Raw genomic sequence first — 27338 nt, forward strand, 5'->3', positions numbered from 1 at the left:
AGAACTAAGTCTATAGCCAAGTCCACAGGGATATGGAGCTATTTCTGGGTCTGTAGCCTGGACCATGGTTAGTGAGTCATCTACCTAGGTACAAGCCTGCCGTCTCAAATCAGTTCCTCTTAGTCTTGGACTGCACCAGAATTTCAAAGCCTTCTGTTTGGATCCCAAAGCCCCCACAAAGGCACTTTTGTCTGTAGATAGGTGTAAAATTATAGTTTTTGAGGGGAGCGAGTGGTGGGCTTATTTGGTCATCTTTCTGATGTCCCATCTTGCTTCACACGTAATAATTAATGATCATCTGTCTGTTACATATCAGCTTATTTTGCTTTTAATGTGATTTTTTTTTCATTAAAAATTAGGCCAAACCAAACAACAAAACAAAAACAAGCTTGATATTTAGAAGCATTTCTAATATTATCTTGATGGTCTTTAATGGGTCTGGTCATCTCTACACAATTGAAGACACACTGATAATATTTTAGCTCTAGCTTCCTGTGGGGTTGGCTGAAACTATGGTGGGACCTCCATCAGAACTTGATTTCTCCCCTGCCAAGTACTGCCACCCTCCCCTTTTCTACAGGTGTTGATCCCAAGAGCACTCCTTAATAAGCCTACTATACAATAGCGACTTCCTACAACAGCAACATTTATTGATTGTCTGCCACACTAGATTAAAACTCTACAGTGGCAGGACCATTTTTACCTCATTTATGTGTCTAATCATCCCCAGCACAGTGGGTAATACATGGTAGGCTCTCAATAAATATTGCCTGCATAAATGAAATATTATGTAACTATTAAAATGAGTTGTAGAATATATACTAACATAAAATGTGTTTATAATTTAAATCTTAAGTAAAAAAAATATTATAAAATAAATAATGTAAATAATTTATATAGAATATATACATATATATGCATAGGAAACTATTAATGTTTCTATAATAATCTATAATAATAAAAGTATAATGTGCTAATTAGACTGAACAGTGGAAGGACCTTCTGGATGACCTTCTGGACAACCTTCCGGACAAAGCCAGGGCTGCGAGGGCTGAGGCAAGCTGCGCGGCTGCCAGGGCTGAGCCCCTTCCATGAATTTCATGCATCGGGCCTCTAGTTCATTATATAAATGACAGCTAAATACCTCTCTAGGCATTCGGTTTAGAGAAGTGAACAAAATTGCTGACAGTTGGGGCAGGAGACAAACGACAGTTCATTACTCACATGTCTGTTGCTCAATCTAGAATGGCTGAATGAGTTCAGTGTTGGTCGCATGTCAGTCTCTTTCTCCACTTGGCTTCTCCATGTGGCCAGTTTTGTTCTTCTCCATGTGACCAATTTTGTCCTTCTCACTGGTATAAGGGTATTTTACATGGTGACTGCTTTCCAGAGTGCACATTCCAAAAGATTCAGATGGTAGATGGCAGGTTTTTATGATCTAGTCTCAGGAGTCTTCCAACATCAAATCTGCTTTATTTTGTTCTCTGCAATATACACAGTTATATAAATAGAGGGCAGGAAATGAACTCTGTTTTTCAATGAGGAATGATTCCACAGCATACATAGAAAGAAGGAATTGATAGCTTCCATCTTAGAGACAAGCCAAGTCAAAGCCTGGAGGATTTAGAGGAGCCTGAGGAGGTTTAGGTCAAGGAGAGCATTTTTTAAAAACATATTTTTATTGATTTCAGAGAGGAAGGGAGAGGGAGAGAAATATACTAGTAGAAACATCAATGATGAGAGAGAACCATTGATCAGCTGCCTTCTGCATGCCCCTTGGGGGTTGAGCCTGCAACCCGGGCATGTGCCCTGACCAGGAATTGAACCATTGACCTCCTGGTTCATAGGTCTACGTTCAACCACTGAGCCACACTTGCTGGTAAGGAGAGCATTTTTGTAAATGTGAGCTATTTAGTATGTAAAAGGTGGATTTAAAGAGAGGAACTGACATCTCAGAGGGAAGAGGCAAGATATATAGAGAATCATTCCCAGAAGGCTGCTCTGAGTCCCATAGAAGAACAGGAAACATGTTTCATTTAAGATTTCAGAATTGGGATGGATCATTTGTTTCTTATCCCTTCACTTTTTATACAAGAGTGTTTATTGTGTTCATCCTCCATCTGTCACACCATTGTAGGTTGAGTGTTTGGGCCAGGGTTGGGGGCAGTGTAAGATAACTGGTTTCTATTGCACAGATCCTCAGGGTGAGAGGAACAGTGGGAAAACCTGAATCTGTTCAAAAGATCCTGGAGGTGCATGCGATTACATAATGAGAAAAGACTTTTGAGACCCTTGAAAGGATAATAGTATTTTTCAAGTGTGAAGAATATAAATGATTTTTTTTTCTCAGTGGGCAGATTAGCAAAGATAGTAAATTATCTTTGCTAATCTGCCCACTACTTAGCCCATTGAGAAAGATAATCTATTTCCCCTCATTTGAATGTTGGCTAGACATAGTAACATTTTAGTCAATAGTATATGGAGGAAAAGATATTTTAGCCGTTCTAGTGCTGGGTTATAAGATGGCTCACTGCTTCTACCTGGGCCTCTTGTAATATTATCTGGGAGCAATGACACAGCATGTAATACATTTGACCACCCTGAGACTGCCCTGTTGGAGGACCAGGTTAGGTATGCTCTTTGTCTGTTTCAGCAGAGCTAATCCTTCTAGCCACCCTCATTAAGTCTCTGGATAGCTGAGTGAAGGTGTATTGAATCTTGAAAGCCATACCAGTTGCCAGTAGAATTACAGCAGTGATATTCATCAGTGTCACATGAAAATGAATAATTGTGTAAATAATGTATCAGAACTCCTGATGCACAAAATGGTTGCTGTTTTAAATTGCACAAGTTTTTAGTACTTCGTTATATACTAACAGATTACTAGAAAAGATATCTACCAATTCTTTTTTTCTCCCAAACTCCAAAGAACATCATTCTTTACAATCTACCAGCATTAAACTATATTTCATTTTGTACCTAGCATGCTGGTTATATGTATAACATTATGATCATGTTTTTTTAAAAATATATATTTTTATTGATATCAGAGAGGAATGGAGAAGGAGAAAGGGAAACATCAATGATGAGAGAGAAGAATTGATTGGCTGCCTCCTGGGGGTGGAGCCTTCTGTGCCCTGAATGTGAATTTAACAGTAATCTCCTGTTTCATAGGTTGATGCTCAACCACTGAACCACACCAGCCAGGCTCATGTTTTTGTGTTTTGTTTTTATTTTTTTTTGTTTGTTTCCATTTTTCCTTTTTTTTTTTTTTTGGTCAAAAAACCTATGTTGTAAACCTGATTAAATACTTTGGTAGCATGAAGAGTTTTATTGCAGTTGTCAAAATATCATGGGATTTCATCCTAACTATTTTTAGGGGCTTAATTAGGTATACCTTTCTTCCACTGCTTTACCACACAGAACCTGTCTTTATTATTGCCTTCAATTTTTTCATTGTTATAAGCATTTATTCATGCCTCCTTTCCCCCTGGAATGTAGTTCTTTGATGTTTTGTCTTAATTCCCTATTCTTTTTTTTTTTTTACACTCTGAGATATTTGAGCAATTACAAAACCCTGTGTCATCATAGCAGTAACACCAAACGTGTCAAATTTTCATGTAGAACCAAGATGGTGCTAGAACTAGGCTGGCTGTGGTTTTAAATATAATATTTTTATTTAACTAATGAGACCTGCTGGGGCCTTCCAGCCTTGTTAGTGATCAAGTCCAAGTTGACCAACTGCAAAATGAGGATGTCAGGCCTGAGAGTCACACCGTTTCCATGGGATAGAATAGAACTTTAGTTTTGACAAAAGCCGAGTAGATGCCTAAAAGCCACTTTAAAAATGGAGCAAAGCAACTGGCTTAGTCAGTCTGATGATGAGGTTGTATTCAGAAATGGTCTTTTTGAATACTCAGGCAGTCATTAAACTTTAATTAAGCCATGATTTCCCATTCTTAGCTCGGGGTTCTAAATTGTTTCTGCTAGACCACTTTGGATGTGACACAGAGGCAGTTTGGAAGGGGTGAAGAGCTGATCTACAGTTTCCACTACAGCCCACCATTCCTGACTCATAGAATTCCCTTTGACACTTACGGGATGGGAAAGCAGAAGCATATTAATTTCAATCCATTCCTTTCTGCATTTAGATGTGGGAGCTACAACAATAGTGTGTTGAACTGGCACAAAATTATAAGATCCCTTTAACTTCCCTCTCCACTGTAAACTTTTCTCAATTGAATTTGGGAACTCTCTCCCCTCAGGAGTCTTAGTTAGATGGTGACTTAGGCACCGTTTTACATCAGAACCATAAAAGTTTTATATTTTCTCCCCAGTAAACTTGGGTGGGAAATAAGGGGAAATCAACTCCACACCTAATTATTTTTCTCCTTAAAGAAGCTGAACTCAAGTACATGAGAAATAGAAATCAGTATACAAAGGGCAAGAAGCGTTGTGCCAATAAGCAAGGAATTTCCATTTTCTTTGTTTTGAGCCACACAGTGGCTGCTTACTCTTCAACCAAGTGAATATCTTTGGTCCAATTTAATCATTATGTCAGTAAGTACAGTCATCTTTATTGACACATATATTTCAGCTTAGAGGACCTCTTACCTAATCAGCTATAGATACTTTGATTCCTGTTTGGAACCTGTGGTTTATGCCCTTTTCCAGGATTCCATATCTTTCTCCTTCTATTGGGAGGAAAATGGGCAAGAAGCAAGACTCCATTTAGGTACCTGTCTCAATCCTACTTACTGCCACTCAGCCTCTACTTATTAACTTAGCTCTGGTACCTTAACAGAAAGAATCATGCAGGATTCTTACCCGCATTTCCCTCCCAAACACAACCTAACAGTGTGTGAGAAAATTTGCTGCTAGATCCCAGGGATTCATCTCATATTCCTAAACCTGGCCCCAGAACAGCCGTGTTCTGACAGCATACCACCCTCATCTTTAAAACTGGCAAGAACTGCAGAGGGTCCAAGATTTAATCCTACATGCATGCTAGCTAATAAATTAGCCCCTTACTGTTTCATGGATGCTGTCAGAAGACATGAAACTGCTGGGTAAGAAGCTGAGGACATTATTGTTTATGGTATAGCAGCCCTTTGAAATGGCTCTGGTAAAAGAGTGGTCAGGCCTTGATGTGAAAATACAGGAAAATGTGGAGGACAAGAGGCCCAGAAAAACTCTCCCTCCTAACCAGGCAACACCCATCTATGTGATGTCCTGTGTGTCTATACTCTGTGTGATAGGAAAAGAAACAATTCCCAGATTTTTAACAAATAAGCTTGCTTAAAACCTGTTCCTATTAATCCAGCAGCAAAAATTGTGTTTTCTTGTTTAGATTAGCTGTAAAGATTATTGATGAGAGAAGTGCTACTATGTTGCATCTACATTTTATTCTCCATTACTTGGAAATAGATAGTATTTCCATCATTTTCAATGTTTCAGTCTGATATTTTAAGAAGAATATTTGAAATTACACATTATTATAAGTTAGGTATGTCTACACATTAGCTGTTGTGGGTTAGTAAATGATTATCCTTTTCATGATGCAGTGAACAGTGCAGAAAACCAGAAAACTGACCATCAGTTGTGTGTGTATGTGTGTGTGTGTATTCGCATGTAAATGTGTGTGAACCAAGCTCTGTATTTTCTTTAATATTTATTATATCCACTCAGAAACTAGATCCTTTAGTATGTCATTGCACCTGATTAGCTAATATGTTATTTTGGGAACTTAAATATATTTTTAAATATGAAAATGAGCTGTATTATTCAAAAGTTATTTTCTTGAACTGAAAACTGTTATGAGCTATAATTTAGGCAAGACTTTTCTCAGTGGCATATTAAAAAGAAAAACCTGACATAAACAGAATAGCATCCATCAATGCAAAAGTGCCTTGATAATGGATATCTATTAATAAAACACTGAGTAAATATAAAATAATGAAATATGCTGAGATACATTTGATAAAATTGAACACATTTCTGATAAAAGCTTATAGTCTACTAGAAATAGAAGAACACATTGTTAACAACATATCTTAAATCAGCAGTTCATATTATACTCAATAATGGAACTGTTAGGCCCTTTCATTAATATCTGGAATATCTCTAGTGCTATTATTAAAGAAATGAAATATCGTTTAGTAAAATGTATCGAAATTGTTACTATTGTAGTTAATTTGAATGTCTGTCTAACAAATTGCAGAAAGTAAAAAAAAAAAAAAACTATAAAAAGACACTCTAGAAAGTAGTACAGTGTTTGACACAAAGTGCCCACAATTATCCATAACATAGCAATTATTAGTTAGAAAATGTACTTGAAATATTCAAAAGTTAAATGTGAGAGGGGACACATGTTGAATATGCTTCATTCAAAGTTTTCAAGGAATTTATGTAAATTTCACACTGAATTGCAATGGAATCATAAGTTAAATCCAAATTAAAACCCACGCAAATTGCCTACTAATCATATTGTTAGCGATTAGTGAACTCAACTAGTAAAGGGCAGAAAAGACACAGATACAGACAAAAAATACTATGTATACCCTCCTTTTATGCATATATTTTACATATCCATGAGCTGAGCTAACCAGAAAAATAGGTATTTGCAAACATCATCTGATCCAGCTGTATAGCGTATAGCCCTTCTAGATTCTTTGTAATACTTACCAAATATTTTCTTCATTAAATTAGAGAATAGTAGTCCCAGAAAACACTAAGTAGGAAGATGACAGAAGATACATTATTTATGGACCTCATTCACTTATGAGAAACACTGTGAACTTGGAACAGACAGGAGAGACATTGCGAAGAGTATATGCTAAGAAATATTGTATTTCACAGACAGAATTCTTCTTCTTACTTAGAAAACCTGAAACAGGAGAATTAATGAAATTAGCTATTCTGAACTAAATGAATATCTGTGGTCAAGCATACACTGAAACAAAGGGATTTCAAAAATCCTGAACTTTATCCATCAAAAATGAACTTGTAAGAACTTGTATGGATGGTAATGGGCATGAGTACAGCCCTCATATTTGTTTACTAGAGGCCCAGTGCACTAATTCATGCATGAGTGGGGTTCGGCCAGCCAGGAGGAAGGGATGGCAGGAGGTTGGCTGGCTGGCCCGCCCCTATTGGGGCCTGATCAGGGCCATGCTGGCTGGGGGGACAGGCCACAGGTGATTGGCTGGCAGGCCCTGCCCCTGAATGGGGGGGGCCGATTGGGGGTCAGCAGCTTGGGGGAGGGCCATGGGAGGTTGGCCAGCCAGCCCCACCCCTGATTGGTGTATGTGGGGAGATCAGGGGTGGAGTTGGCTATGGGGAGGGGCCACAGACTTATTGGGGTGGTGGGGGCTGATTGGGGGTGGGGCTGGCCATGGGGAGGGGCTGTGGGTGGTGGGCCAGCTGGCCCCACCACTGAATGGGGTGGTGGGGTGCTGATCTGGTGCAAGAAGCCTGGGAGAGGGTCCATGGGTGGTTGGCTGGTTGGCCCTGCTCCTGATCAGAGTGGGGGGCCATTCGGGGGCAGAGCTGGTAGGAAGGGGCCATGGGGCAATCAGGGTGGTGGGGGCCCATTGGGGTCAGGGCTGGGTGAGGGGAGGGGCTGAAGGAGGTTGGCCAGCCAGCCCCGCCCCCTATTGGGGTAGGGGGTCCAATCCCAAGTGAGGCCGGCCCGGGGAAGGGGCTGTGGGCCTATTGGAGTGATGGGGGCCCATCAGGGGAAGGGCCTGCTGGGGGGAGGTGCTACAGAAGGTTGGCTTGCTGGCCCACCCACTATTGGGGTGGTGGGGGTGATCAGGGGTGGGGCAAGCTGGGGGGAGGGGCTGTGGGCCGATTGGGGTGGTTGGGGCCCATCAGGGGCAGGGCTAGCTGCAAGGAGGGTCTGTAGGAGGTTGGCGGCTGGCTCCACCACCTGATCAGTCTGGTTTGCTGGCCGCAGTAGGCATCATAATGACCAGTCGTTCTGGTCATTATGGCATTTTGGTCACTGGCTTTTTATATATATAGATTATTAAAACTTTGGACAGAGTGAATTTATCCTCAGTCAAAAATCAGTATAAAAGGAAATTAAAATGGCCAATAATTAAAGTAAGGCAGTTACTGTGGTATAAAAAAGAATAAACACTTTTCTATAAATTTGAATATTGTCTGTCTAAAAAGAGCATTACCCAAGCAAGTAAAAATAGTAAATTTGCTTTGTATTTTAAAGACAAATGTAATATAATGAAATGTATGAAATTAGAGTGACAGAGAATTTTAAGACTAAAAGAGGATAAGATTATGGCAGACATAAACAATAAGAAAGCCCACTGCATGGGAGAACATATTTGCCAATGTTATCCTACCTAATAATAGACAAATATGCAAATTGACCATACCTCCGACACACCCACAAGCCACGCCCACAAGCAACACCCACCATCCAATCAGAGCGAGCATGCAAATTAACCCAAACCAAGATGGCTACAGCCACAGAGAGAAAGGTTTCCTAGGTAACAGAGGAAGCCAAGCTTTCTGCATGCCCTGGCCAGGCCTAAGCCTCCACTCCAGCTACAAAGTTTCAATTATAGAAGGTAAACAAATTCAAACAAATGGCGGCAGAATGGAGCTTGAGAGAGCAGGCCAGGGTTGCCTGCCGGCAACAGGGGAAGCAAAGCTTTCCGCACACCCTGGCGGGGCCCACCCCCTTAAGGCAACAAAGTTTCAATTATAACCCCAACACAAATGGCTGCGGGCCTCGGAGGGAGCCTCAGGCTTGGCTCCGCTCCAGGCTACAAAGTTTCAATTATAGAAGGAAAATAAATTCCAGATACCAGGGCCTCCACTTGGGTTGCCAGGGGGCATGGCCAGCCTGCAAACCACCACAGGCCCCTCGCTCAGGCCGCCCCACGCCCCAAGGGAACCCCCACCTGATCCGGGACACCCTTCAGGGCAAACCAGCTGGCCCCCACCCCTGTACCAGGCCTCTGTCCTATCTAATAAAAGAGTAATATGCAGATTGATCATCACTGCAATACACAATATAGCTGCCCCCATGTGGTCAAAGATCCTGCCCCCAGGTGGACACAAGATGGCCACTACAAGATGGCCAGCAGGAGAGGGCAGTTGGGAGGCACCTGGCCTACAAGGGAGGGCAGTTGAGAAGGACCAGGCCTGCAAGGGAGGGCAGTTGGATGTGATCAACTCTGCAGGAGAGGGCAGTTAGCGGTGACCAGGCCGGCAGAGGAGGGAAGTTGGGGGCAAACAGGCTGGCAGCAGAGTGGTTAGGGGGTAATCAGGCTGGCAGGCAGAAGCGGTTAGGGGCAATCAGGAAGGCAGGCAGGCAAGCAGTTGGGAGCCAGCAGTCCTGGATTGTGAGAGGGATGTCCAACTGCCCATTTAGGCCCGATCGATCAATCAGGCCTAAACGGGCAATCGGACATCCCTTGAGGAGTCCCATATTGGAGAGGGTACAGGCTGGGCTGAGGGACAACCCCCCCTCCATGCACAAATTTCTTGCACCAGGCCTCTAGTCTTACCTAATAATAGACAAACATGTAAATTGACCATACCTTCGCTACACCCATAGCCAATCAGAGTGACTATGCAAATTAACCCAAAAATATTGCAGTTAATTTGCATACATCGGCGCCCAGCGACTGTGTCCCAGGAACATCCTGGCACCCAGGTCACTGTGAGGTAAGGCCGGGTGCAGGAGCGGACCCCTAGCGATCGATCGCAGGGAGCTGAGGGTCCACTCCTGCCCTAGAGGCTTTTGGCCTGGGCAGGCCTGGGCAGAGGCGGAGCCGGGGATCAGAGGGAGCTGGAGGTCCCCTGCCCAGGCCTAAAGTTTCGGCCAGAGGCTTTAGGCCTGGGCAGGTCCCAGCCCTCGATTGGTGTGAACTATAGAGGAAACACCTTATCTGACTGCACATTGGCTAAGCTTCCTGTATGCCATTGGTAATATTCTTAGTAACTTGGGTAATAAGAATCTAAAAAGGTGATCTAGGGTTTTTCCACCACACTTCTGGAGAAAAAAACGAAGGTCCGCTGCTGGAGGACTAAGAAATGTCATATCCTGCCCTAGCCGGTTTGACTCGGTGGATAATGCCTCGGCCTGCTGACAGCAGAGTCTGGGTCCAATTCTGATCAAGGGCATGTACTTTGGTTGCAGGCTTCTCCCTGGCCAGGGCCCAGATCAGGGCTCATGCAGGAGGCAACCAATCAAAGTGTTTCTCTCTCTCTCTGTCTTTCCCTTTCTCTTCTACATTCTCTAAAAGTCAATGGAAACATACCTCAGGTGAGGATAAAAAAATAAAGAAAGAAATGCATATCCTATGAAAGACACATCTTGAAAATGCCTAAAGAAAGTTGTTATTTTTTCTTGGTGAAGGGACTGGAGTCCGTGTTGATGAAAACACTTTGGTGGCTGCGGTGACTGGCAGTGGCTGCAGCAGTGGGGTGATGGGGCTGGTGCCTTCCCCTGATCAGCCCGGTTGCCTCCCACAAAGGGAGGCCAGACTGCTGCTTAGGCCCACTCCCCGTGGACACATAACCAATGGACACAGACACTAGGGAGGTGAGGGCATGTGCTGGGTATGGGGGTGTCTGGGAGAGGTCAATGGGGGGGAAAGGAGACATATGTAATACTATATGTAATAGAATTTTTTAAAAAAAAGAAATTTTAAAAGCATTTGGTAAAATTCAGTCATCATTCTAATAAAATTTAAAGTAAAATTTGAAGACAATGTATAAATGTTAAAAGTCTTTGTAGCAAAACAAATAAACATTCTGAAAGGCAAAACATAAATATCCGTTTCATTAACATAAAATAAGATGCCTAAAACACAGCTCTCTTCTATTTTCTCTTTGGCATTTCTGGAGTATACAATCTTACCTTATAATAGACAAATATGCAAATCGACCGCATGTTCGCTACGCCCAAGCCACACCCACCAACCAAGCCACGCCCATCAACCACGCCCACCAGGAAACTGTTGCAGGGACGCTGGGTGCGGCCGAGCCCAAGACCAGGAAAGCCGCCCGAGGCTTTCTGGGCCTTGGGCGCCAGCGGGGTGCCTGCGCCGATCGCAGGGACGCTGGGTGCGGCCGAGCCCAAGGCCACCGCCCAGGGCCAAGCCTGGACCCTGAAAGAAGGCAGAAGGTGGTGGCCACAGCCAAGGCCTGGGTTGGGTCCCCGGTGCTGGCAGAAAACTGGTGCAGGCAGCCAGGTGAATGAAGGTCTATTGCACGAATCTTCGTGCAAACGGGCTACTAGTAAGATATAAAGGATTAGAATACATACTGTAAAAGGAGGCATTATTTCCTATTGGTATGATTGTGAATATAGAAGTTAGCTGATGAATTTAAAAGAACACTCAATTTATGAGGGAATTTATTAAGATTATTTGATAAAAGATAAATATGTGTTTACATATATATTCCATTCATAATATTAAAAATACATAAAATGATAAGAGATGCCTTAAGAAGGTAATTACTTATATAAAAAGTTCTAAGTTCAATATTTAAGGGCTTAAATTAAAAATATCTTAATAGTGGATATAGTACCATTCATTTTTTGGGAAAACATTGTTTAAAATAATCCTTTAAAACAATTATATTTATAATTTTACTCCAATTATAATTAATAAGTCTATACTGTATTTCCAAATATAATTTACTTTAATTTAATATAAAGTAAAGTATATATGAAATGAAAAATATCTGAAATTAGAAATTATGTCAGTCTCTATTATCAAAATAGTAAAATTTGGATAAGAATAGATAAATAGGTCAGTATAAAAGAAATTGAAAATGACACTATTTCATCCTTTCTTATGACCATGTAGTACTCCATTGTGCATATATACCACATCTTCTTTATCCAGTCCTCTATTGCAGGGCACTTTGGCTGTTTCCAACTCTTGGCCACTGTGAATAATGCTGCAATGAACACAGGGGTGCATATACATTTGTGTATAAATGATTTCAAGTTTTTCGGGTATATACCCAGGAGTGGGATTGCTGGGTCATATGGTGGCTCTATTCTTAATTTTTTAAGGAATTGCCAGACCGCTTTCCATAGTGGTTGTACCAGTCTACATTCCCACCAGCAGTGAATGAGGGTTCCTTTTTTCCCACAACCTCTCCAACACTTGTTGTTGCTTGTCTTGTTGATAATGGCCACTCTAATTGGTGTAATGTGGTATCTCATTGTAGTTTTAATTTGCATTTCCTTGATTACCAGTGAGGTTGAACATCTTTTCATATATCTATTGGCCGTTTGTATGTCTTCTTGGGAGAGGTGTATTTTCAAGTCCTCTGCCCACTTTTTGATTGAATTGTTTATTTGTTTGGTGTTGAGTTTTACGAGTTCTTTATATATTTTGGAAATTAAACCTTTTTCAGAGATACTGTTTGCAAATATCATCTCCCATCTGGTTGGCTGGCCAATTTGTTTTGATGTCCATTTCTTTTTCTGTGCAGAAGCTCTTCAGTTTGATATACTGTATTTTCCGGCGTATAAGACGACTTTTTAACCCAGGAAAATCTTCTATACACCCAGTTGTCTTATATGCCAGAAAATACGGTAGTCCCACTCATTTATTTTTGCCTTTACCTCCCTGCCTTTGGCGGTCAAGTCCATAAAATGTTCTCTAGCTCAGTAAGTTTGGTACCTATATATTTTTTTTCTATGTGACTTATAGTTTCGGGTCTTATGTTTAAGTCTTTGATCCATTTTGAATTAACTTTTGTACAAAGGATGAAATAGCATCATTTACAACAACATGGATGGACCTTGAGAACATTATGCAAAGTGAAATAAGCCAGACAGAAAAAGCTAAGAACTACATGATTTCACTTATATGTGGAATATAAAACTGAAACTTATGAACACAAACAGCAGCGTGGTGATTGCAAATGGGAGGGAGTTGGGGGGAGAAAGGGGTCCTAATATGAGGTGGCAGGAGATTTGACTTTGGGTGGTGGGCACATGGTCTTATATACAGATTTTGTAAATTAGGAATCCACACATGAAACCTATATATGTTCATGTTGACTGATGTCACCCCAATAAAATTTAATTAAAAATAAAATAAACACTAAAAAAAGTGATATTAACATGTTAACTTGAAGAAATTTACCTGATTCCTGTTTTTGTTTGTTTGATTTAATGTGTGCTATGTTTGAAAATATAAGTTGGGATGTCACATAACAAACTTAGCCAAAATAAATTTATAACCAAATTTCCAAAAAAAGAGAAAGAAATATATGTAATAAACCTAGAGTTATGCACTCATATTAAAAAAAAATTGACATACAAATTTGCTTCAGTATATTCATAAATGTATATTATAACAAACATGACAATTTAGTTATGAGAGAAGTGGATTATTTTTTGTTTGGTTTTTACATTTAGAATGACAAGAATTCTGGAGAGACTTTTATTATTCATCATCACACAGTCTCTTTTTACACACAGCTCATATTCAGTTGTGATTCTGATTATTAACACTAGTAATGGTGAGGAGGAACTAAACTTACTAATGTCTCTGAGTAACTGGACAATTGAGCAATGCAGTATTTTATCTCAGATGGCTAAAATAACCAGGTTCTTTCTTTTTTCTTTCTTTCTGGTGATATGGAAATTACTAAAAGCCTTTCTGACATTCTAGCAACTTTATTTTAAACTAGAGGCCCAGTGCATGATTAAATCATGCATGTGTAGGGTCCCCTACATGCTTTTGCTTTTGATCACGGGGGAGCTGGGTGCCTGTCCACTGGTGCACCAGGCCTTTCAGAAGCCTCCAGTGCGGCGGAGGCTTCTGAAAGGCCTGGTGCCTGAGCGGACAGGCACCCAGCTCCCACGCTTTCGCTTTCGATCGCTGGTGCACCAGGCCTTTCAGAAGCCTCCGAAGCGCATGGTGCTGGAGTGGACAGGCACCCAGTCCCCCGCTTTTGATGGTCCGCAGCGGGACATGAGCTCGCTGCCCCAGAGGCCCCTTCTGTGCCGCAGCACAGCCATGGCACAGACACTGAGCTTGCGCCGCTGCTGGCGACGCAAGCTCAGCATCCCGCCGGACCAATCGGCCACCCCAGCCACCCCGAGTCCCGCCCCCACCGCGTCTCCTGGCCAATCACGGGCATAGCGAAGGTACGGTCAATTTGCATATTTGTCTATTATTAGGTAGGATTTTGTAATCTGCCTGAACAGTGTGGTTCAGTGATAGAGTATTGACCCAGGAACCACAGGTTCAATTCCCAATCAGGGCACATGCTCTGGTTTCCCCTGGATCACCAGTGGGGTGTGTGCAGGAAGCAGCCAATTAATGTTTCTTTCTCATCAATGTTTCCATCTCTGTATCCCTTCCTCTTTCTCTAAAATCAATAAAAACATAAAACATAAATTTTGTAATCTACTTTGGTATTTAAAATGACCTTTTCCTATGGTAAATTTTATTCTCACTTTCATGTCACAGTAACCAATTGTTTTTGATAATTTAATTAAAATATATGCTAACTTACTGAATAATTTATAGTTTTATGATATTTTTTCACATACAAGTAATTATCACTACTTTTTTAGCAAAATTTCAGATTATATTATAAAATTCAAACTGTTATATTTATTGAAAAGAATATACTTCAAAAATTAATGTAATAAAAACTGGTTTTTATTAGGCTAAAAGCATGAGTTCTGTTGCTGATTTATTTTTTAAACATTTTGTTTACCAATTTATCTTTTTGTTTGTCTGTTTGTTAATCCCCCCTGGAGGATATTTTTTCCATTGATTTTCAGAGAGAGTGGAAGGGAGGAATGAAGAAATGGAGGGGGAGAGAAAGAGAAATAATCAGTGTAAGAGGGAGACATCCATTGGTTGCCTCCTGTGCACACCCCCACCAGAGTCGGGATTGAACCTATAACCCAGGTACAAGCCCTTGACTGGGAATTGAACCAGTGACTCTTCAGTGAGTGGATCCACACTCTAACCTCTAAGTCACACTGGCTAGGATGCCAATTTATCTTTCAACAACAAATGTAGAGGCAGCAGTGGAACAGAAGTAACATGAACTCTTGCGTGAGGCAGATTCTACCACTTAGCAGTATGCTGTTAGGGGAAGCAAGATGTTTATCTTCTGTGATTTCTAAAACTCAGTGATGCTCTAAAACAGCACTTCTCCAACTGTGGTCCATACTTCTTGGGATATTCCAAGACATCCCAATGTTGGTTTCATCAGGTCAGAACTATTCTCATAGGAATATTAAGATTTTATTTGCTTTTTCATGATGTTGACATTTGCATTTTTGGTACAAAAATAAAAGCTGCCTTAGCTGGTTTGGGTCAGTGGTAGAGCGTTGGCCTACAGACTGAAAGGTCCTGGGTTTGATTCCTCGGTTGCAGGCTACTCCCCAGCCTGGGGCCCTGGTTGGGGCTCATGCAGGAGGCAACCAATTAATGTGTTTCTCTCATATCGGTATTTCTCTTTCTTCCACTCTCTCTAAAAATAAGTGGAAAAATATCCTTGGATGAAGATTAAAAGAAAAAAAGTAAAAGCAATAGAGTCTTAGCTAATATCAAAGAAGTGTAGCAAACTATCTTATAGACTGAACATTTGTTGCTTCGCCTCTCCTGCACATTGATATGCTGAAAGCTAATCCCCAAAGTTATGGTATTTGGAGATTGGATCTTGGGGAGGTGAGTAGGTCCTGAGAGCAGAGCCCTCATGAATGGGTTTAGTGTCCCCATAAAAGAGGCTCTTGTGATCTCACTCTTCCCTCCCACCAAGTGAGGACTCAGGGAAAAGATGGTGTACAAATAGGAATTGGGCTCTCACCAAACACCACATCTGTTGGCACCTTAATCTTGTTCTTCACAGCCTTCAGAATTGAGAGAAACACATTTTTGTGTTTGTAAGCTACCTAGTCTATAGTATTCTAGAATTTTTTATAGCAGCCTATACAGACTAAGACATAGTACTAGTACTTAAAGACTTTAAACAGTGGTTCTCAACCTTTTTAATGCCGCGACCCTTTTATACAGTTCCTCATGTTGTGTTGACCCCCCAACCATAAAATTATTTTCGTTGCTACTTCGTAACTGTAATTTTGCTACTGTTAATTTAGCAATGAAAATAATTTTATGGTTGGGGGTCACCACAACATGATGAACTGTATTAAAGGGTCGCGGCATTAAAAAGGTTGAGAACCACTGCTTTAAGATGACATTTGTTGTATTGATAGCAAATGTTTTATATTGTGTAATGAAATGTGTCAGTATTTGAAATACCTGCATTATAAAGTGAAGCAAGATGAATTAATTTGAAGTTCAAGATGGAGCAATAGATTTTAATGAAAAATTAGAAAAAACGGTCATTGATTTGTGTTTAGACTTGTGTTAAAACTAACCTATAAGAAATGCCCACCCGTCGAGTTGATGGTATAATGTCAGAAAATAATATCCACAACTGTCTAAAGGAGAGCCTAAATTAAATTCCTTCCCTACTTTCCAAATGTATATCTGAATAAGGCCAGAATTTTACACATACTTAAGACAAAACAACATATAATAACAGATTGAATGTAAAAACAAATATGAAAATTTAGGATTTTAAAAAATCTAGATGTTAAAGAAATTTATAAAAATGTAAAGTATGCCATTGTTCTCATTTATTTACTTATTTAGTTATTTGAGAGAGGGAGGGAGGAAGGGAGAAAGAGGGAGAGAGGGAGGAAGAGAGAGAGAGAGAGAGAGACATTAATGTGAACAAGAAACACCAATTGGTTGCCTCCTCCAGATGCCCAGAGAGGGGATCGAACCCGCAACCTGGGTATGTGCCCTGACCAGAATGGAACCTTCTGGTGTATGGGAGGATGCTCCAACTAACTGAGTCACACCTGCCAGGGCTAATTTATTTTTATTTAAAAATATTTTTATGTTATTGACATGTAATGGGATTATTACTATTTTAATGAATTAATATTTTAGTTTTTCTTAGTTTTAATTTATTATACAAGTTACTAATGATAGGTATAACCCACAAAAACAACGTCATTTTGAGTCTAATAATTTTTCAGGTTACAGCAGTCACGAGACCAACAAGCATTTGACAAGTGCTGTCATGAAATAGCAACATACAGTTAGCAGGATTACTGGCTGAATGTGCTTAGTACAGAATCTGGTACTTGGTGATTTGTTTCTACTACTGTACTTTTTTCCCTTCTAATCATAATATTCACTATAATTTCTTACACAAGAATAATTGCTTGAGAATTTGAGGATTTTGAGTTCTATCAAAGTACATTAGGTAAATGTTACTTTATCATCCATTACAAAGATTGAGCTTTAAATAGTTATATATAGTTTTATCTAGAGCCCAGATGAGCTGTATATTAGCAATCCTAGCTACAGCATCTATACCTTTTAGTTATTTGAATTATTAATTTTCTGCAAAATATCTAGTAGTGCTTCCACTGGTTATTATCTTTCTTCCAAGACTCAGTAAAAAAAAATATAGGTAACAGAAAGTATCTTAGAAGAATCATATATCGGCTATTAGTGCATGGACTTGACAGTTGGGGATTGTACATTCTGTCTTTCTACTTTTTAAAATTATTTATTGTTTAAAGTATTACATATATCTCCTTTTTCCCCCATTGACCTCTCCCCGCCCACCCCCAACCCCAGCACATGCCCTCACCCTCCTAATGTCTGTGTCCATTGGTTATGCGCATATGCATGCATATAAGTCTTTTGGTTGATCTCTTACCCCCCTCTCTCTCCTCTGCCTTCCCTCTGAGGTTTGAAGGTCTGTTCGATGTGAGTATGACCAGGCATTGGCACTATTTGCTTTAACTTCCTTCTTTATAAAATGGGAATGATGCTAATGGTTCCCACGGTGCTCTGAGAATGGAAGGTTACTAAAGTACTGTGAAATGCTTAGATTTGAAGTGTCACCCCGGAGCAATGTATTATTAAGAATTTGTAGAATAGTGAAAGTATAATTCAGTTTAAAGAAAGAATATCATCACAAGTGCATCTCGTTTTATGGAAGGAACTTTCAATATTAAATCCCACTTAGTCCTAGAAGAAAATTTGGTACTTTTTGTCAGGTTACTTTTTGTCAGGTTATTGAATATAAGCAATTTTATATCCTATCTAATAATAGACAACTATGCAAATTGACTGTACCTCTGACACACCCACAAGCCACGCCCACCATCCAATCAGAGTGAGTATGCAAATTAACCCAAACCAAGATGGCTGCAGCCACAGAGAGCAAGGTTTCCTAGGTAACAGAGGAAGCCAAGCTTTCTGCCAGCCGTTGCAGGACTAAGCCTCCACTCAAGCTACAAAGTTTCAATTATAGAAGGTAAACAAATTCAAACAAATGGCGGCAGAATGGAGCTTGAGAGAGCAGGCCAGGGTTGCCGCCGGCAACAGGGGAAGCAAAGCTTTCCACACACCCTGGCCGGGCCCACCCGCTTAAGGCAACAAAGTTTCAATTATAACCCCAATACAAATGGCTGCGGGCCTCGGAGGGAGCCCCAGGCTTGGCTCCGCTCCAGGCTACAAAGTTTCAATTATAGAAGGAAAATAAATTCCAGATACCAGGGCCTCCGCTTGTGTTGCCAGGGGGCGTGGCCCGCCTGCAAACTACCACAGGCCCCTCGCTCAGGCCGCCCCACACCCCAAGGGAACCCCCACCTGATCCAGGACACCCTTCAGGGCAAACCATCTGGCCCCCACCCCTGTACCAGGCCTCTATCCTATCTAATAAAAGAGTACTCTGCAGATTGATCATCACTGCAACACACAATATAGCTGCCCCCATGTGGACACAAGATGGCCACCACAAGATGACCAGCAGGAGAGGGCAGTTGGGAGGCACCCGGCCTGCAAGGGAGGGCAGTTGAGAAGGACCAGGCCTGCAAGGGAGGGCAGTTGGAAGTGATCAACCCTGCAGAAGAGGGCAGTTAGGGGTAACCAGGCTGGCAGAGAAGGGAAGTTGGGGGCAAACAGGCTGGCAGGAGAGTGGTTAGGGGGTGATCAGGCTGGCAGGCAGAAGCAGTTAGGGGCAATCAGGAAGGCAGGCAGGCAAGCAGTTGGGAGCCAGCAGTCCTGGATTGTGAGAGGGATGTCCGACTGCCCGTTTAGGCCCGATCCCAGGGATCGGGCCTAAACGGGCAGTCGGACATCCCTTGAGGGGTCCCAGATTGGAGAGGGTACAGGCTGGGCTGAGGGACAACCCCCCTCCATGCACGAATTTCGTGCACCGGGCCTCTAGTATATATATATATATATAGCTAATATGCAAACTGTCCCCTCGGGAGTTCTACCAGGAGACCAGGAGTTTGATTGCTCGCTATGATGTGCACTGACCACCAGGGGGCGGTGCAGAACAAAGGAAGGCCCAGGCCAGCAGCCAGAAGGCCTCAATGGGCTCTGATCACCAGCCAGGCCTAGGGACCCTACCTGTGCACGAGTTTTGTGCTCTGGGCCTCTAGTATTCAGTAACAGTATATTCAACTGAATATAAATAATATCCAGCCCTAAACAAAAGGATGCACAAAATATTATTTTATTCTTCTAAGGTACAGTGGAGGTTAAAGTAATATAATACTTAACACTGATTTTGTAACACCTTCTTCAGCAAAACACTCCCCAGCCCTTTGCACACACAATTGAACCTATTTAGGACATCCTATTTATGCCAGGGCATAGATCTAGTCACAGTAAGTTTTGAATTGTCAGACATGCCTTGTGAGATGATTGACATGACCTGTGTATTTATGCTAAGTGAATCAGATAGGGATTAAATAAGTTAAGCCATACGTGTGGAGGTAGGGGCCTGATGAGAGAAAAACAGAACAAAAACTAAACACACACACACAGGTGTTTGGATTCAGATGAATTTTAATATGACAGATAACACAGGGTATCTAAAGGCAGGACACTAACAGATGGACCTATAATCATGTTATTAAAATTCAGGGCAACGTGAAATGGAGGTATCTCAGTAGGCAGGAGCAATGAATGGGAAGAGTAGGGGGCAAGTAGTAGAAGGGGCTTTTCCCCTGCAATGTTTAAGGTCTTCAACCTCTTGCAATTACTGGAGACATAATCAAATCAATAATAATTTTTTGCTAAATTTGTCACCTTATCAATGTCTTTTGTTATTTTAAGGCCACTCTAGGTGTTTTATAAGCATTAGCTTACAGAAAACTCATAAACAATTCTGTGGACAAGGAAACTGAGGCATAAAGTGTTGTTTGCCAGCAGTCAGAGAGTAAGGGTGAAAATTGTGTGCTACTATAGGTACAGATTAAATACTCAGGAGTTGGACACCAACACTGCTGATATTCCCAATACAATAAAGTGTTTCCAGAATCATGGGCATCAAATGAAAAGTGGAAAGTCAGAAATTTTGAAAACGCTGACTTGAGAAGAAAACACTTCACACAAGACCTTCTCCACTTTCAAAGGAAGCAGCCATGTCTAATGACACTCATTAGGAGACACAGACCGCAGCTATCTTTTGCAGCAGATATGAACCATTATTGAAGTGGGAAGAATAATGGCCCCCAAAGATGTCCACATTCCAAACCCTGGAATCTGTGAATATGTTGTTACCTTACATGACAAAAGGGGCTTTACATATGGAATTATGTTAAAGTATTGCCCTAGTGAGATGATCCTGGATATTCTGGGTACCACAATGTAGCTGCAAAGATCTTTTTCATTTGCTTGTTTTGTTTTTATTAATAATTTCTTTTTATTTTGAAATTTTAAAATTGACATACAATATTATATGAGTTTCAGGTGTACAACCCAGTAACCAGGCATCATTTATACATTTATGAAGTATTCATCCTGATTAATCTTTATAAGTGAAAGTGAGAGACAGGACAGTCAGATTCAGAGAAGGAGGTGTGATAGCAGAGCAGGGGCTGGAGTGATGGGATTGCTGGCTTTGAAGATGAAAGGCAGCCATGAGCCAAGACACGTGGGCAATCTCTTGGAGCTAAGAAAATGAAGTAATGTATTCCTCTTTAGAACTTTGAGAAGGATGCAGTACTGCTGAGATCTTGGTTTTTGTTCCTTAAGACCTATTTTGGAGCACTGAAATGCTCCAGACTGTAAACATGAATGTGTGGGTGGTAAGTCACTAAGTTTGTGATAATTGTTTACAGCAACAAAAGGAGTCCAATAGTACATTCAAGTAATACAATTTGCATGTTATTTGAAGACATTCCCAATTCACTTTTCGTTTGCAAGCTGTGGATTCTGATAGCAGGTACAGACCACCTGGTCTCCTGGTAAACTATTCAGTTTCTGCTATGGTCTCTGAAAATACTTGAATACTGGATTTTGCAAACATGGTTTTCCCTGAGATGATTACCTTAGAAACTAAAAACTGAATTGTTTTCTAAATGAGTCACTGATATGAAAAGCTAGTATGTCCTATTAAGGCTTTAGACTTTTGAAAACGGAAGAATTGAAATTAATACACCTTCCAGAACCCCAAAGGAATCATGCTACTTAGGAGGAGAAGAATCCCAGGCTACATGCAACTGATGGTCCTCCCAGTTCCATTTTGGAATCAGGAAATCCCTGGACGACCCTGCTCTGGATACTATTGTTTTGGATTTTATTTAATTGAGGGTTTTGTATATGAAACTTTCAATACTCAACAAAGCAAATGGTCTTGAACTTCAATTCCTTTGATCTTTGAATTTGAATTTTCAAAGAAATTTACAATGTTAATTTATATTTCTCCTTTGGAAATTCATAACAAGAGGGGACTTTTATTTGGTTCATCTTTATATTGTTTGCATCCTACTTTTGGAGTATCTTTATATGTTTCATCTTTTTAAAAATTTTTTTCTATATCTTGAATGATTTCAGAGAGAGGAAGTGGGGAGGAGAGAGTGGTAGAAACATCAATGATGAGAGAGAATCATCTATGGACTGCCTCCTGTATGCCCCCTGCTGGGGATTGAGTCTGCAACCCAGGCATGTGCCCTGACCAGGAATCGATCTGGTGACCTCTTGGTTCATGGCCGGCACTCATCCATTAAGCCACACTGGCTGGGCTGTTTCATATTTTTATAGCCTTTTATTTTTATTTTTAAAAATAAAACAGTGAGTTTCAGATGATGCCCCTAACTGCCCTCCGCTGCCAGCCTGGTTGCTCCCAACTGCCCTCCGCTGCAGGCCTGGTCGCCCCCAACTGCCCTCCCCTGCAGGCCTGATCACCCCCAACTTCCCTCCCTTGCAGGCCTGATTGCCCACAACCTCCCTCCCCTGTTGGCCATCTTGTGTCCACATGGGGGCAGCCATCTTTGACCACATGGGTGAGTTCATCTTGTGTGTTGGAGTGATGGTCAATTTGCATATTACTTCTTTATTATATAGGATATTTTAGACCATAATAGTTTGGTCTAAAAGTGAAGATGCCTAGACAAGTGTGGGTATGCAGGTAAGCAAGCAAGCATTCTCTCTCTCTCTCTCTCTCTCTCTCTCTCTCTCTCTCTCTCTCTCTCTCTCTCTCCTATTCTGGATGTGAATGGGCTTGTGCTGTGCTTTATTTAGGTATATTACTCCTCTGAGCCACTAAACTTTAAAAACTTGATATGGTTACAGAAGAAAATGCCAAGGACAAAACTTGCTCAGGAATATGATGACAATATCATCAGAGGGAACCTTTTACAAAAGCCAGAGGCAAGACAAAATAAGTTCAATAAGGAACAAAAAACAAAACAAAACAAAAAACAAGTCAACTATGATGGGAAGTCACTGGAAAATGACCTTATATTTTGAATCAGTGTAATTTCCTGGAACCAACATTATCCCTGTTTAAGTACTGTTGCCATAAGTTTCAATGACATCTTTAGCAATATAACAGGTTTTCTTACATTGGTGTTTTTGATTCATGCTGACACATTAGCAGATTATGATGCCCTAGTTGAAATGGAGAGTGCAGGGGTCAAGGTCCATGTTAAGTGTTCGCAGAGAGGAAACTATCCCTCTGTTTATGAAGAAAAGTTTATGACCAAACACCCAAAACACTGTAGAAGAAGAAACTCATGGAGAAAGTACAGCAGTCTACCTGACTAGTCAGTTGTCTGATTTCTTGTCTTCTGTGCATCTTTTCCAAAGGCATTAATTACAGAATATTTCCAAAATAATTCTAAAATGGGGCAAAGTTGCCTATGTACAGGAATAAGTGTGAGGTCAGGTCTATGCCACACTCAAGATATAAAGGGGTTGTGGAACAGCTAGAAAAATAAACCGATAAAATATATGCTTTAGGAATTCCGGATAAGATTGATTTTATTTCCCCAAAATGCGATGCTCTGAAAAATGTCACGGTGCTCTCTTGAGCTTTGTGTTCCGCATACCTCTCACTTTAACTAAAGTCTATCTTTAATGTTCTGTCATTGACTTAATTTAGCACCGTAATGATGCACTGCAGATTCTGAAATTTGTAATGGCACACATTTTAAAGCCTCTGAACATGATTACATCCTTGTATTATGTAAGAACAGCTGAAGGCAGTAGCAGCATAGTGTAATGGTAACAAGAAAAGATTGGAGCTATATTTTCTGAGATTAATACCTGCCTTGGCCACATCGGACCATGGTATATCAGGTACATTTGGCACCTTATTTTCTTAGCCACCAAATTAGAATAAAAATACTTACTCTTATCTCATAGGGTGGTTATTAGACTGATGTGGCTTAATATTTATAACACTATCACAAGTAAATGGCATATGTATATTACATTAACTTTTAAATGTAATAATCTAGAAAGAGTCCTCTGTTACCTTATAAGACTTTCTGTGATCTGCAAACCCAGTTAAGTACCCTTGTTATATATCATCATAATAATCTATATTTATCCTTTCATAGAATTTTAAAAATCTTATAAAATGTTACTTATTATGTACTCCTCAGTGAGGTACAAACACCAGGACAGCGGAGTCATTTTCTTGCTACCTATGATTAGTTAATGGCTAAATGGTGCATTAGACCTGTTAACTGATAAATGCAGGGGTAGGCAAAAGTAAGTTTATAGTTGTGAGTACACAAAACACAGAGTTAATAAAGCTGTTGTAATAATCATAACCTGCATGTCTTTTTCCATTTGAACAACTGTAAGCATACTTTTTTCCCATCCCTGCATTTGTTAAACGAATGATTGAAATAAAAAGAAAAAGAATCATGGTTCAGATTTTCTCTGATATGTGAATAGAAGTAACTAGAACAGTACTCAGTAGGCACTATTGTTTCTTGAATTGAATTGACTTGACTAATCTCTAGGCTGTTCAAAGTATCAGGAAGTTACTAAATGCTTCCAGGTGGATCACCCAACACATTATGTATAGTCATGAATGTAATGGAAGCAATGCATAAGGCTGCAAAGAAATATAGCTTGCGAGAGTGGTTTCTGGATCATTTCTGTTCCATTCTTGTGCCACCTCAAAACTTCTAAAGGATAGTAACTAATTTTCAAATTTGAATACTCACTATAGGAGAAGAGTTCTGATGGATTTTTAGGGTCATGGCAATTCTACAGTATATTTCTAGAGGTCCCACTCTTCAGATTAAAATTAATTTTTGGTGCATGATTTGGTACATTGTAAAAAGTCCACATGTATTTTTATGACAGAATACTCTTCCAAAAATATGTAGTTTATTTTAAATTAACATACAGTAAACTTGACTGTTTTTGATGTACAGTTCCATGAATTAAACCCCACATACATATCAATTAAATCACCCACCATAATCAGTGTTGTATAGCTGTAATTCTCTGTGAATTCCACTGAAAAATAGGAGGCAATGAACAGAGACTTCTCTCAGCCCCAAAGGGAAGATGATAGTGTCTACATGTCTCCAATACTAGCTATCTTTCAAGCACACTTTCAATTTTCAGTCTTCTATCCTAAAATTCCCATTTCCTGTAATTGTGATCCTCATATCAAATTAACTGAGAAACTAACTTAGTGTATCAGTCCATGTCTTACAATAGCTTTACTATCAATTGTGTCCTTTCTATGACAATTTCCCCTCACTTATTTAAATAAAATGTACTAGCATGCTTTCTATAAGCCAATCAGAGAATGACAAATATCACATGATCTCACTTGTTTTTTGAATCTAATGAACAAAATGAAGTGACCAACAAAATAAGTCCTGAGACATGGAAGCATGGAATAGACTGACATATCTAGGGAGGCGGGATGAGGAGAGATAGACCAAAGAACTTATGTATGTAGATGCATAGCCCATGGACACAGACAATAGTGTGGTGAAGTCCTGGGTGGGGTAGGGGCTGGGCAGAGGGGAGTAAGGGGGGTGGGAAATGAGAGACATCTGTAATACTGTCAACAATATATATAGGTTTTTTATTGATTTCAGAGAGGAAGGGAGAGAGAGAGAGAGAGAGAGAGAGAGAGAGAGAGAGAGAGAGAGGAAGGGGAAGGGAAAGGGAGAGAGAAACATTAATGATTAGAGAGAATCATTGATCAACTGCCTTCTGCTCCTGCATGCCCCACACTGGGGATCGCACCTGGGCATGTGTCCTGACCTGGAATCAAACTGTGACCTATTGGTTCATAGGTCAACTCTCAACCACTGAACCAATGCCAGCTGGGCAAAAATATATATATTTTTTAATTAAAAAGTATATATATATCTCAGAAATATTTACCTATTTTCTATTTTTCATGATGATATGAGTTATACCATTTAAATTGTATATGTTTCACAAGAAATCAGGTAAGTATATATGTAGACTCACATATCCATGAAGTAGGAGCAGCCAGAAAGAAGTGACAGAGGTATTAGAATCAGCCCAAAAGAAAATAAGGTAACATGAATGAATTTTGCCCCATTTAAGTACTGATTCTTTCCTAAATAACACTATTTTTTCCTCAAATGGGACTTCAGATGACTGATAAATATAAAAGTCATAGTTCTGAAATGGTACTTTTCCCATTGAGCAAATCTGATATAAAAAAATTGTGGCTGTGATAGATGGGAAAACAATAGGAGGAAATCAAAACAAAACCTTTGTATTGTTCTTATGTAACAAAACTGCTTCAATTTACAAATGCATGCCTATTGACCTGAAATGGTTAATTCAGCTAATAAGAAAAGGATCTTCTTTTCATTCTTTCTGTCTTTTATACATTTGGCCCATCCTGCAATATCGCACGCAGTAGGCTGCCCGCCACTCCCAAGGGAACCAGCGGGAACCTGGGAGCACTGCCGGGAGCCGTGCTGCTTCGGCGGGAGCCGGGAGGGACCCGCGCTGCTACCGCGGGAGGTGGGCCCGCCGTCTCCTCTCCAGGCCTGTGCTCGGCCGCTGAGGCTGCCGGTCGGCCCTCCTGTCCCTGTCTATGTCCGCTCTGGCTCCAGGGGGCCATCCCGAGCCAGGCGCAGCAACGAAGCAAGCATTCCGCCTGCCGCTCAAGCTGCCCGCTCTCAGCAGCTGCCCCCCTGGGACTGGGGGACTCTGGCAGGGCTGAGAAGACTGGGCACCACCATCTTGTGGCTATGGATGCCGCCATCTTTGTGATGCAGTGACAGTTAATTTGCATATTACCCTTTTATTAGATAGGATGGAGTTATTAAGAATAATATCAATGATTTTTCCAGGATAAATTCATTTTACAAAATGAGTACCATCTGTGTCTTTCTCTTTTTTTGCATTTTAAAAATAAAGTTTATTTTTGAACAGTTTTAGATTTACAGAAAAGTTGCACACTACAGAGTTCCATATACCTCCACTCAGTTTCCCTTAATGTTAACATCTTAACTAACTGGTATATCTGTGTCTTTCATTCACGATTATGAGGGTGAGTAGGGATAAAGATAGACATGTTATTCACATATTTTTAAAGCCCTGAAATTTGCAGTTTAAGAATAATATGTTCCTTGACTCCTTGGAGAAATAGGTATATAATTATTTTATGGAATGCTTTGACATTCTACCCGAGAGTGTAAGTTCATAATGGTGATTCTATTAGAAGGGAGAAAATGTCAAGTTTATGTTGTCAAAGTTAAGGGAAGTGAATTCCTTTCACTTGCTTTAAGTCATAAGTTTCTTCTTCTTTTTTTTTTTTTCCCCCCTAGGGGTTTTATATATTTTTATTGAATTTATGGGGTCACATTGGTTATTAACATTATATGTTTTAGGTGTACAAGGTTATAATTTGACAAATGTGTACTCTATTGTGTGCTTACCCCCTGAAGTCTAGTTTTCTTTTGTTACCGTATATGTGAACCCCTTTTACCCTCCTCCAACCTGAATGGGAAGAAAATA

Source organism: Eptesicus fuscus, chromosome 8, assembly GCF_027574615.1.
Source record: "Eptesicus fuscus isolate TK198812 chromosome 8, DD_ASM_mEF_20220401, whole genome shotgun sequence".
Classification (NCBI taxonomy): domain Eukaryota; kingdom Metazoa; phylum Chordata; class Mammalia; order Chiroptera; family Vespertilionidae; genus Eptesicus; species Eptesicus fuscus.